Genomic DNA, 14,050 nt, shown 5'->3' with positions numbered 1-14,050 from the left:
ACCAAAGCATCGTGTATCACTGGAGGGAATCAACAGCTCCCTCTTGATCCACAAAAGGCTTCACACAACTTTTTTTTCACAATTCAAGTCTTTCCAAATCAGGTGAACCTTGTACACTCAAAAATCTCTAACGAAAAAGGAGTTTTGCTATCTTTTTCTTATGTTTCTTTGTTGGAAAACATAACCCTTCATCCGCATTTCATTTGTTGTCCATTCAAAAAATACTTTTTTACTAATTAGACGCCAAAATCACAGCAAGATCCCTTGCATTTCTAAAAAGGCAGCATTTAATTACCAATCTCCAAACACATTTAATCAAATTCTTAATGTAAACCATATAATGTTTAATAACACACCAGGTTAGAGGGTTTCTTGTACAATATAAAGAACTAATTTTCTTAGGATCTCTTTAATATCCAAGCAAAATTGGTATTCAACTTAAATACCTCCAAACAAATCAATGTTGTATGAAACCAAATTGCAAATCGACCCAAATCAGGACCGGATTCGAATTGATTTGAGGAAATAGTGGCAATACCAAGCACTATAGGTGACGTGCACAGAGAAGAAAATAGAGTAATACAAAAATGAAGAAGTCATTATGCTCCTTCTTTGCTATTTTTGCAGATGGCCTGAGATATACACACGCCTCTAAAGTGCTCCAGGTAGTGAAGACAGCCCTAGCACATAAAAACTCTGACAGTTTTTGTGGTACTAGCGGGTTTAAGTCCTGCTGATTGCCCCTTGGTGACATTAAAAATCACTCAACCTTTCATTTTAGCCTCGGGTGCTTTATAGATCAGATAAAAGCCGTCTTTCAAAGGTTTTGCCGAGACAAAAAAGATTGCTAAAAGATGCCATTTTCTGTACGCTTTGTTCTTCCCTTGCAAAAGTCTGCTGGCTGCTTTTCCAACACTCGATAACTGGCTTGAGGAAATTATTGAATCTGAGGCTATTAAGTTTTCTATCAAGCTGTAATTAAGATGCCTTTCAAGAGTGTTATTTTTCACCCTCTGCTGATCCCTCCAAAGGAAAGGAAAATAAAATAAATAATGTCATCTGTCCTTCCGCACCGATCACAGCGACCTGTTGTGTGACCAATACTAACAGTTCACTAATGGGCTCTCAATCACTCTCACCATGGTAACCTTGTTGCTCCTGCTGAGCATGATGCTGGTGGTGAGGTGGTGCAGTTCAGATTTGATGGACTTCCAACATCGCTTTCAACTATTTAAAATGTAAAAAACCTGCAGAGCACGCTCACCACGCTGTGTGGCCTAATTCCACGATCGTGTCTGCACATGTCATGGAGTGGTAAGCGAGGAAAATAGCGTATGAACACAGGAGAGACAGAAAAAGGGTTGCATTAATGGCCAATGCAGAACGGAATAGAATCGGGCCTTGATGCAAGATGGTAGATACACGAGCTCTCCAACATTTTGTCTTTCCCTCACATCAAACTATCACCAAAACTGTCTATTCCCTTTCAGTAGCCGCCTCACTTGAAACCCCCTGCCTTCAAATAGTCACGCATAAACTGGGGCCATCTGTAGCTTCAGTAACGATGATGGCAAAGAGACCTAGCAAGGCTTTGAATGCTATCTCTTTGACTTTGGAAAGGCCAAGATTAGCACCCTGGATCCAGCTGCTGGCTCCTGCAGCGTTGCAGCAGCTTTGAAATCTCAAATAAGGAGCAAGAAGGAGCATAGCCTGTAATCCTCTTATCTGTGTTGCATCTAGTTTCCTGCATCTCTATCTCTGTCACCACACATTTACTTAATAGTTGCCATTAAAAAAAACATGCAATACACACGGGTAATCTGTTGGGGTGAGAAATGACAGGCTGCCTGCTTTGTAAAAACCCAAAATAAACATGCTTGCTAAACTGGCGATAATTAATGAATAACTACAGTGTTCCACATGCATGTGTTGGCACAATCACACTGATCGAGTTGATGCACTTACATGATTCTTGCATTTGTTTTTGGTTGTATGCACACGGTTAAATACACTTAGGTGTAAAATACACTTCAAATGATTACCATGCACGCTGCAAATACAGTGAATAAACCCAGTTTGCGTGACACGAGGTGGTGTGATCTAAAGGAGAGCGACGTGAGAACACCGCGGGTCTGCCACTTTGCACTATGATCATGTCAAGGCAATACAGAGGCTGCTGAGAGCCATTAATGTCCAAAACAGAGACAGCTAAGACGTGAATATTCTGTAATTTGGCGGTTTTAAAGTGATACTCCATTAAAAACATTCCAGGGGCAAATATTATCTAAATAAATCTGATAGGCGATTATGAAATGTCTATAGCTGTGACCGTGATTAGCACAGATTGACAGGTTTTCATGGCTGGCAAAAGTATAAAAATGACTCCTGCTGCATAATCTAGTCCTCTGCTGTCCATCTACTGTATATGCTTAGTATGTGCCGGATCATATTTTCTCCTAAATATACTGCCTCCATCTCAGTACTCAGGCCATTCTCACCATCCCTATTTCCATGTCCTTTGCTGTTGTTCCTACTGCAGAGCTAAGGCCCACAGTAGGTGTCTGTGAGAGGGAAAGAACAGATAGGAGACTTATGTCGCCTTTGTCTACTGATGTCGTTATGAAAGGAGCATTTCCTGTTTTTTTTATGACGTCTCCAGACATTAACAGAAAAGAGAGTGTTTAATACTGTGGAGTACTAAAAAAAGGACCGAGGCCCACAGCACTAAATCCTGTGCAACTATTTCCTTGGGAATGATGTACTGTATCGAAACAATTCCCTGACAAAACTGTCACTATCTGAAATGCAAAAGGATATAAATGTGTCACAAGGCTCCGCTTCATGTTTTTTATCCATTGCCTGATCTCCCACAAACTGTGTCATTATAACAAGACCGTGCCGCTCTCGCCGCTTTTTGAAGCACCTCTGAAGAAGCGAGTCAAAAGTAGTCTAAGAAATCCCTGCAAGGAAGCGATCCAGATATTTTACTTTTAACTCCGGCGGTGCAACTCGCTCAAATCCCTGTCAGCTGCTCTTACCTCCTCGATGCACGTTAAACACACAGAGCAATAGACCAAGGGTTGTTGGTTATGATGGCTAATTATGTGCAGCGTAGAATATGGATTAGCGCTAACCACGGATCATGCAGCCCGTGAAAGAATAAAAAGCAATGGTTACACATTCTCTGCCAGTTGCAGCTAAAAATCCCTCTTTACATTCAAACAGGTTCCTGTCAGTGTTGCGGCACATCTTAACACCATCGTCCTTTTTTCGCAAATTGCATCAGTTCTCCACACGTATGTCTCTACGAATAGAATGGCGGGCAATGTTCCATGAGATGCATAACTTTGTAAGTCTGTATTTTTGGTAACGGAAGTGAGAAGACAGACGGCAAGCAGGGGAAAAGTCAGAGAGAGAGGGGGAGAAGGGGAAAGAGTGATTATGCTTGTGCAGACGGGTATGATTAATCTGACACAGTATATGTGGCACAGGTGCTGTGCCTCACAGAATGAAGATAAACCTGGGGTTTTTGCCCAATGGCCATTATAATTGCTGATTCTCTAATCCAATCTGTCATACCTATCATCCTCACAAGAAAAACGTGATTGAAAATTTTAGCTGCCACCATTTGTTACAATTACACGTGTATCTCATCTTTTCCCCCACTTTGTGGAAAATATCTTTTTTTAAGGTTTTTCTTTTTTTTTCTCACGATGTGGCTCGTCGATGAAATGTGAAAATAAGAAAAGCTTCGAGGGGAGACATCGCTGGAGATTAAGCTGTTCCCACACTTAATTAGTACGTCTTGTCAGCACTCAGGTGTATGAGAAATTCCCTTTGGAATGATGCATTACAGAAATCACTCAAGAAGACTGGCAGTCGAGCCAAGGCAGCGAAGAACTCCTCTCTCCCCGCTCACATAAATAAGTCACATTTACCAGGTCGAAATCCTCAAACACAGAGTATGTACCAGCGCCGAGCCCTTGATGCATTAGAGCTATCGATGTTCTGTGCAGAATGATTAAGATTTGCTTTCAGTCCTAAGTGAAGATCGTCAAAGTATAATGGGTGAGTGACATTTTAATTGATGATTCGACCAATCGGGGGTTTACATGCTGCAACCAACAGAGATACTGTTGGATAGAAAAATAAAGATGTTTTGTATATTCATAGCCTGAATCTTTGAATTTAAATGTTGAGAATTCTAAAAATTGCATTTGACAGTTTTCTTTTTCTTTTATTCCCTTTGAGGGTTGTAAAAAGGCCTCTGACATAACGATTAGATCATGAGTAATGAAGCATAATTGCGAGTTTGGATGAGATCAAGATGAATTTCAATCATCCTCTCCGTAGGCCACATGATCTGCTGGTATCTCACACTGATTAAAAGGCCAACCTATATCGACCCTAAACTAAAATTATCATGCCGTAGTTTCTGAGCTGAATACCAATAGCTGAACATATTCTAATTTTGATGGTTTGCACGTGATCAGTCGGACAGGTCTGGCGATATTCTGTGTTTATCTTATGCTCAGCAAATCCCATGAAGAATGATTCCTCATTACAGTGAACATCGGCACTCTGGTTTTGTTTTGAATCGATCCCACATACACCTTAAATGAGCTCAAGTGCACTAAACCCACTGCTGAACAGTTCAGACAAATACACTGCTGTTTCAAAAAACTTGCTAAAAGCTACAGTGCTAAGCTCTTTAATGACATTATGTAGCCTTTCATACCACCAGCCAGTCATAAAGGTCGACTTTGTAAGTAAGTTGATTCTCATTCATAACTTGTCAAATTGTAGGTCGGGTTTCTCGTCACCCCAAAGCATCAGTATATTAGAAGTTGGGAATTAGATTGGGTGAAGGGGAACATGCTACAGGGCAACAGGGTAGCGATTCTATCTCTTAAATGTCAATAACAATGAAACTTCCCCAGTTGACAAAAAGACAAAAATTCTTTGCGAGTTTACAATGTGTTGTTTCCACTGTAATGGAGGCATTTCCAGAACAAATATGAGAACATTGGATAAAGCAGGTTCAAAATTGTTGTTTCATTTTGCTGACATACAGAGACAAAGGGTTTTGCAGAGGGAATTCTGGAAATCTCTTTTCGTTAGACCATATATCAGAAAATACTGTCACGAAGTGGAGATGTCTGGTTCAGAATATGAGGGAAAAAAAGTCTCTTTGAGAAAACTAAAAATGGGTAAAATTAAATAATAGTTATCACCATGAAACATCAGCAGTAACTTAACTTACATAAAGACGATTTTTGTTTGTGCAACGAGTTTTTTTGATATTTCAAGGATCAAATAAGCAAATTGGGCCAAGTATTTTGGCCACTTTCTCCCCACTAACCTGAAAGAACACGTTAAGGACGCAAAATAGCCCCAAATCTCAATATTGGCCGGTGCATGGAAGAAGGATGTTTTCCACTGAAGTGCCTCCCCTTGAACAACTCTAGAAGAAATATGAGAGAAATAACATTGTAAATTTAAAAAAAAAAAGCTGGTAAACTTGATGGTGTTATTGCGACTAAATCATGATAATAGTCAATAGTCAATCAATAGTTTTCAAGAAACTTCCCTCTACACCCTAAATGAGTTAATGGGGACGTTACAGGAAGTCACAGGCTCATCAAAGTCTTTAGGGTTCATTAGAACCATAAATGTCAGTGTCATCCATCAGGCACAGGAGAGAAAAAAGGCAAGTGCTCGCTGCAAAACACAAGGATATATCCTCTGGCAACCACGAATGTGTGTTTAAAACTCTTTCATAATACATCAAATAGCTATTGAGATATTTCTGTCATCCCCAGGGCCACGCTGTGAGCCTCCAATTTCTAAGCAAGTATCCATTTTCTTCACCTCTCCTCTCCTCCAGGAGTCCTGTCTGGTGTATTTCCAGAGCGTCCCACTGCATGTGTGCATGACATTTTCTTAGCCCACCGTGTATACAAAGCGGTTAGCCCGTTGCCAGGCCTCCGGCTGATGGAGGGAGGCTGTTTTTTTTTTTATCCCTGAGCATTTAGTGCTTTGCAAATTGTTACGCGGGGAACAGCAATTAGGCACACGCAAGTCTCAAGGTCAAATGTAATGGCTTTCTTTGTAAACAAGACGTCGTCAGGCTGTGCTCTGAAATATAATGTTTTTTTTATAGCAATAACAGCAACGTCGTAAGACCAATAAGACTTTGGCTTACTGTAGCGGCGGTTTGATGGCACTGAGTTGAATACTGAAAGAGGACATTTCAGTGCTGCATGCTGTGTTTAGTTTGGCTCTCTCCCTCTGACTCACACACAAAGTAAAGAATGACGCAGTGTCATATTTTTAAACTTGTTTTCATTGTAATACTGTATGCCAGTAATGACAGCTTGATCTTAAAAAAATAAGGAACACAAGCAGCATCACAGCTCCTAATTTAGATGATTCACCATGACCAAGCTTATTGTTTTTCAGCGTGTTTATCCACTCTGCGCCCTGTGCCGGCGCGTCACCTTGGACCAAATCTCACATTAAGTCACAAGGATAAACATGGAATAGATATGCTGTCTCAGTCCAAAACCGAAATGCAAAAAAAAGTTAAACCCTGCTTTGTGATTTTTGCTTTTTCTCTACTTCTTTTTTTTAACCCCCCATTCACTTGGAAATTCATCAGCGAAGGGAGCAGGAATGGGATCTGTCAGAATATCCATCAACGATGTCAGAAAAATCACATCTGTATTCATCAATCGACACAGGGCAAAATGTGAACCTACTTATCATCCCATGTGGGCTGCTTAAAAGGGTCACTCTTGAAAAGTCAAAGACAGATTCTGAATGCTGAGATAAATGCTCTCTCTATATATTACATACTTGTATGTATATATGTATATATGTATGTATGTATATATGTATATATGTATGTATGTATATATATATATATATATATATATATATATATATATATATATATATATATATATATATATATATATATATATATATATATATATATATATATATATATACATATATACATATATATATACATATATACATATATACATACAAGTATGTAATATATAGAGAGAGCATTTATCTCATATATATATATATATATATATATATATATATACATATATATATATATACATACATACATAGTTAGGCACTTATACTGTGCTTGTACTGTTCTCTGTTGGCAGTAATCTGTTGCAGCAATCTCTCTCTAAAGCCACTGAAATCTTATCCAATCAGCTGTAGCCATTTGATTTAGGTCAGGTTTTGAAGTTCACAGAACTGAACTTTGTTTATTATAAATGTCTGCCCTTCATTTTTGATTTTGTGGGTCATTTTAGAAGATCACCTCAAAAACCCAGAGGGTTATCTTTGTACTTCACAGCTATTTGTGCCCAAAAGCACGACACAGGCCGAGATTGCTACTCTGATTAAAGCTTGAGAGAACAACAGCACCGCCATTTTCAGGAACAAATCAGTGATTTGCTTCTGGAAGACAGAGGAGAGTGGATGAAGAAATGTTGAGTAAGATTCTTTTTCTTGAATCACTTCCTTTTGCTCTAAAAAGCGCCCCGTGGGAGAAAAAGGGGACAAACAAATTAGAAGTAACCTCACTGGGAGGGGTCAGACATCTGCTACAATCTTCCCTCCATCAGTTTGAGAAAAGAGGCCACTTTGCATTCTGCGGCGTACATCTCCCCTGAGCAGAACATAAAGTCAAATAGCCACAGAATGATTTCGCTACCCTGACCTCTGCTAAGATGATACCTACTTACCGCACGCAATTACGATCTTATTGACTTGCAAAACAATGTTCATGCAGCATCTATCCAAGGCTGAGCAAGTGAGAATCACTGTGACATGTGGGATTAGGTGTAGAGGGCACTGATTTGTTCTTTTGTTGTTGTTGTTCTCAGTGGGTTTTTGTTTTTTTTGACATTGCAGGTAAAAAAAAAAATAGGCACTTAACATCAGCTACGTTATTTGTCCGTTATCCCCACCAAAGTAAAATCATTGCAAAATCCTCTTCAATGAGAGAAATGGAACAGATCTTGCAATAATTATTCAAATAGAAATTGTGTTTCAAGTTTTTTGGGAAAATACAAGAAAAACTAGTAGAGAAACTACTGTGCAGATTTTATGGACCAATAAGCTATTACAATTTTTCAGTAAAGCATAACCTGAACAGAACATAATAAGCGTGTGAGGTCCATTGCCTGCCCCAGCTCGGTGTGTGAAATCCCTCCTTGCAGTGCAGCTCAGCTTTTGTTCTCTTCACTCTTGCATCTTTTATTGTAATGTTCCTAGCACCACTCTGATGTTTTGGGATGCTATATCCTATTTGGTTGAAGGAATCTGCCGCTTTGTGTGCATACCCCAAGAAAATGTTATTGTTTTTGTGGTGTGAGTGCAGGAACATGGTGCTTGAAGTGGCAGTCCTCTTTATCAAAAAGTTACCCCAATGACGTCTGGGTTCGCTTAATGCAGTTTTTCCCGGTTTCATTTTCAGGCAATACATTATGTGAATAAAATGGGCCAGCCTAATCCCATTTACTTCACATTCTTTCTATCTACAATACCAGCTAATGGCAACTACTGCATAGGAAAGGTGCGGAAAAGACTGTCATAATTGCAAACAAAAAGGTGTTGAAGGTATGGTTAGGGTCAGGCGACTAAATCACCTGGTGACGGTTAGGTTAAGATCCGGCTTATAAACTTTAATTGCAGCATTTATCAGAATGCAAACTCAGGACTCCTGCTTAATTAATAGTCACAGGCTTCCACCGACATAACATCAACACCCTTACTTTCCACCTCGTTCCAGAAAGGGCGCACCACTTCCTGAATTGGCACCGAACATAGGAAAGCTTTTGTTTTTCAAAAGTGCCTTCATTATGGGACTTGCACTTGGCACGATACAATAAAGCCTGATATCAGTAAGACCTCAAACTTACTTACAAATACAGCACAATAAATTCCTCGTGAGAAACAAATATCGGACAAAAAACTGACGAAGAAGAAAAAAGTCAAACCAAAACTAACATTACTATGTACTTAAACACTTTCTCTCTTCATTATAACCGGATCAACTAAGCAGGCAGGACCATTTAAGCAGAGGGAGTTATCCTCCTTTTGTGCGCTGCCACATCCACGAAGATGTTAAGTGTAGATTAGAGTGGGCAGTTTGATTAGGTAAGGATTTTTCTGTCAGGGCAGAGGAAAGTGGGGGTCTGCTGCGACGCTGGCACATCCCTCCTTTCCCTTATCCCTCCACTGATTAATGGCAGAGTCCCACAGTCCTCTGAAAGATCGCTGAGGCCCAGGGAAACCTCCAGAGATGCGGCTCCCTGCCAATTACCTTCCTCAATAATGTCCGCTCAATGCCTGAATGACAGGAACCCACCCCCAAGGATCTGAGTGGGCCGCTATTAAAGCCCAAAGTCGCAGGTTTCATGAGTGGTGTGACGGCATATGGAACCGTGTGTAGGTGGGGGAAAAATAAACTCTATTACTGTTGCTGTGCTTTTGCTATATGGCTCTGCCTACGCGCTGTGATTAAATATTACTGTGTAAGTGTGAAGAGGGAACCCCTCAGTGATCCACCCGTGGAGGGAAAAACGGATATTTTATGTTTTTTTTAAAAAGTAAGAAAAATGTACTTAAATGGACAGATAACGCAAAAGTTTTGCAACATTATCTGTCAATCATTAATTATTATAATTATGCAAGAACTGGTATTTCATTGGCACTCAACAGTTTCAGACTGCAATTCACTTATGCACCATTGTCGTAAATATGGACAACTCAACATTACTTATGATCAAAGACTATTGATTTGACAGCTCCGCTAGCACAGCCGGACATCAAGCAAGTGCAACAACACAAGACATAGCAAGGAGGTTAATATTACTTACCAGACCAACAGCAAGAAGCCCAGCTTGGCATCTGATTGCAGCCTTTGATTGCACAAAGCTCCCACAAACAACCTGAAGCTCTCAGACCAGTCTTACTAGCTAAAAGCTGCCAAACTAGGCAGGAGTTCTTGGTTACTTTAGCAACAGGTAGAGCTATATGTCTGTCAGGAAACATCATTGTGAAGATGTTCCCTATAAAATATTATTCGGTTTCACCAGTAAGTTGTGAAAAGCTGCTTTCATTTTCAACCTGTATAGGCATAATATTGATGAGGACAGCCTCATTGTATCCGTCTATTGTACACAAGCTACATAGTACAAGAATGACTAGTGGGAATGGCAAAGGCGACATTCTCCCTCTAACAAATCAGTGTACAATGAAATTGATTTAAGATAAAAGTTACATAATGTTGTTTTTTCTGTCTACAAGAAAATACTGTGGTATGTATGAGTGATAGCCTGAATGTATTGCCTATTCATGATACAACCCTAGCAAGTATATGTTGCAGTGAATCGTGAACGCAAGTAATGGGAGTAAACTTTCTGATTACATGTCTGGGGGAAAAAGATGTGAGACCTCAAGGGCAGGGCACAAGGACTTCAAACTGTGCCACCTTTGGAGAACTTCCCTCTGAGATAGTGCAGATAAGCGGGGCTGAAAGGAAAGATTAGGCGCTTGCAGGAGAATCTGCTTCTCCCCGCTGATTTCCACATCCATTTTAATGGGACACTTAACACTTATTCCAAAGCTAGACCTGGAGACACACGGGGGTTCTCTCGGTGCAGTCACACTGATCCCTGAGCAAGGAAACGGTAGCCATTGTGGGCATCAAAAATGCATTACCTATGCTCCTCTGTCTGCTCAGCATTCTCACCGGTGGCACAGCTTATTGTCAGCATAGCCACCTTACTGACAGCGGAGCAGTTTGTAGGCTAAAGAGAGACAGGGCTGCAAAGAACCGAGCAACATCCGAGAGTACATGCTCAGAGAGTGTCAAACTGTGCTGTATGACAGTGCTCTATGACAGTGCTCTAATTTTGCAGGGTTGAGCGTTGTGAAATATGAGCAGTCCCATGCTGAAATTAAAATGACCTGGATTCTTTTAAGGAGCTAAGGCTGTCTTCATTTGGTCTTCATACTTGTCAAATACCGAATATGGACATAAAAACTATATAGAATAAAGATTTCAGGGGGCTCACAAAACTGCTCTACGATTCAGGATCAGAGCAGAAAGTTTTGTTTTTGATGTCTAAGGACTTGCAGCTGAACTCCATTCTTCTTTTTCCAGCACACAGATCGATTCCGAACCAAAATCTCATTAATTGCTTCACTATAGAGCTACTTGCATCCTGCTTCCCCGGGTGTAGGACCATCTAATCCTACAGGGCCAACAGATACTTGAAAAATCGATTGCAAAGATACTGAAGGCATAATGTCAGCCACTCTGTGATAAGAAACATCAGCAAAAAGGTGTAATTGAAAATTATAGAGACTTGCCTTCCACTGTCCAAAATCTTGGCTCTACCTGTATATTGCTCCAGCACTCCCTTGTATTTTCCTGGCTGGCAGAGAGTGGGGTGCCTGTCTGAAAGCACTCTTATGTAAATTGGTGCTAAGCACGAAAAGCTATTACAGACGTCAAGCCTCTGATTATGTTGGGAGAGGCAAGATTTTGAAAGCATGCCATACACAAATATAACATGTAAATAGCTCTATGAAAATGTTGGTTGGAAGCCATTTTTATGATAGTAAAGGAAAATCCACTTTAATTCCAATGTGCTTGTACTGTGTGTGACAGAGATCTTTAGAGCAATGGCCTGGACTGATCAGAATATCTGTAAAAGGTAAGAGGTTACGTTTCAATTAGGGACAACATTACAACATTTTGTAATAACCAGTATGTTGCACGATTTTATGCAAGTGCAACACAACTGTCGTGAACACAAATCAGTCAGATGTAATGTAATAGTGCAACAACACAATATATTTAACTTAGCAAGCCAGCTAGTATTACTAACTATTCAACAGTGCAGCTTGACATAAGTCGAGCCCTCTCATTAGCGAAGCTGTCGCAGACGAATGAAAGCTAGTCTGACACTCTTGTCTCTTGCCTGTCACTTGGTCACTGTCTGTTTCTCTTCTTAGATTCCTCCATTAGCATCCTGTTCGGTATCTTCTTCACCTCTGTCGTGAAGTCCGTATGAAGGCTTCTGAGCCCCGTTCCGTTGCCCAAAGATTGGCCCAAAGTTGCTGTGATAGCAGTGTAAACACCAAGGCTGCATCCAAATGTCTGGCCCTCCCTGCTCTTGCAGTAACCGACTTTGTAGGTGCATTCAGCTGCTGTCCTGTGAACTGTCCACACTCGCAGTTCCTCCAGTCCACAAGGGCCTTCAAGCGGACTTTATGCAGACTTCCATGGGAGTCCGCTTGCCGTGCAGACTTCCCCAAAATTAACATATCGAATAACCCACACTTCATTGCAATGTGGACGTGACATTAAAGAACTATGAATGTAGAATGTACTTGAATCATGTAGGCCATACATTTCTCACACATCAAAATACATATAAGCATGGGCTATAGAGGTCATCAAAATATATTTTTACTATTGTAGAATTTAGGCCTGTCCATCAGTGGCTTATATTAGCCTTGCAGTCTCTGGCCATTGTAGACTTGATGTGATGACAGTGAACATGTCACAGCAACTATAATTCATGTCAGAGGGCTCAGTCTGCAAGTCCAGAGGGTAGACATTTGGATTCAACCCAACACAATTTCAGGAAAGTCACTTGCAAGTCACTAAAACATAAAAAATATTTTTGAGCTGTTATTTTAAGATAAAACAGTTACAAATTGCTACTTTAATCAACATACCTCTATATATATTTTACAGTATGCACTATATATGAATCTAATGTTGAAAAAAATGTCAAAAGTGCTCAGTTTTGATCCATTTTGTGCTGAAAAATGTCTAAAATGTCTGTGTTGTTGTGACATCATAGGAGCATTTTTTTTTCTCACATCCTTTACTCTACAAATTACTTTAGTTTGTATCTAGCTGACGGGATTAAAATGAGAAATACATACCCAAACTCTCAGGAGAAAACTAATTTCAAACCATTACAGACACACAAACATGCAGGCAATTAGAATGAGTGAAATACTGCGATGGGGCCCTGTCAAATTATTTTTCTCATTTCCCTTTCCTCTCCCAAACAAACACGGAAACTACAGACCACTGAACACTCATCACACCGCAAACGCTGTGAACATCCATGTCTTTTTCCTATAATACTTATAATACATGGGCTTACCAATGGGGTGGGGAAATGATGTCTTCTTCAACTTACAGTGGCAAGGCACATAACACATAACTGATAAGAGCACAAACACAGCAAGAGGAAATGGTTTGGCCTGAAAAAAAAAGGTGGTAGCGCATCTGATCTGTCAAACAACAGGATTTTTTCAGATATTTCCAGACATGAGCACTCACTGGCCTCTGCCCTGCAACCGTTTCCCCAAAGAACAGCTATTTGTTCTCCTGTATTAGTTATGACGTTGACATTCAGGTCTGCACTCTAGACGGAAACACCTCGAAATATAGGCTACAGGAGGCATATTATTCCAAGCAACTGTTGCGTGTCTTTGCCTAGTAAAAACAGAGTATGCAGAAGGGGGTACATTTTCATTAGCATACAGTACGCAGAACACTTTGTGGGCAGAATATTAATGTGTTGTTCAGAGTAATGTGACAAGCGCACATCTTGGCCTATGGGCTCAACTGAGCAGGAAGAGAAGAATGGGAAGGCAGAAAGTATTTAATAGTGTTTTGGTTCCAATGGCTGGAAGGTGGAAAGAAAATTACTATTATCTATAATGTGGTAACGAGAAGAAGTGGATCGCTCAAATGGTGCGATGCCAGATTTAAAGCGGAGAATGTGAAAAATACGAGAATATGTACCGGCTTAACTAGCAAAATTTAGTTAGAGATAGGTAACAATTTATAACAAACGGTATTAGTCTCAAATCCATTCAGTGAAATTCGAAATGACTCATTTGATAATCCCTGAAATTTGAAACTAATTTAAAAAAGCAAATAGTAATTCCAACATGTCAGCCTTTAAATGGTTCG

General features: G+C 40.1%; 1 long non-coding RNA gene across 7 annotated transcripts in view; it reads right to left on the bottom strand.

Moving 5' to 3' along the window:
- LOC115569660 (uncharacterized) overlaps positions 1–14,050 on the bottom strand; it is a 281,040-nt gene that overhangs the window by 173,186 nt on the left and 93,804 nt on the right. For 6 of the 7 annotated variants that reach the window (XR_003981589.1, XR_003981591.1, XR_003981587.1 and 3 more), the window contains one exon: positions 5,363–5,464. The exons of the other annotated variant lie outside the window; for it this stretch is intronic. This is a non-coding gene — a long non-coding RNA (uncharacterized LOC115569660). The remainder of the gene's footprint in view (positions 1–5,362; positions 5,465–14,050) is intronic. 7 annotated transcript variants of the gene reach the window in all.

This window comes from Sparus aurata, chromosome 19, assembly GCF_900880675.1.
Source record: "Sparus aurata chromosome 19, fSpaAur1.1, whole genome shotgun sequence".
In the NCBI taxonomy this organism is placed as follows: domain Eukaryota; kingdom Metazoa; phylum Chordata; class Actinopteri; order Spariformes; family Sparidae; genus Sparus; species Sparus aurata.
The sequence above is the reverse complement of the archived record's forward strand: the minus strand, read 5'-3'. Positions and strand labels throughout refer to the sequence as shown.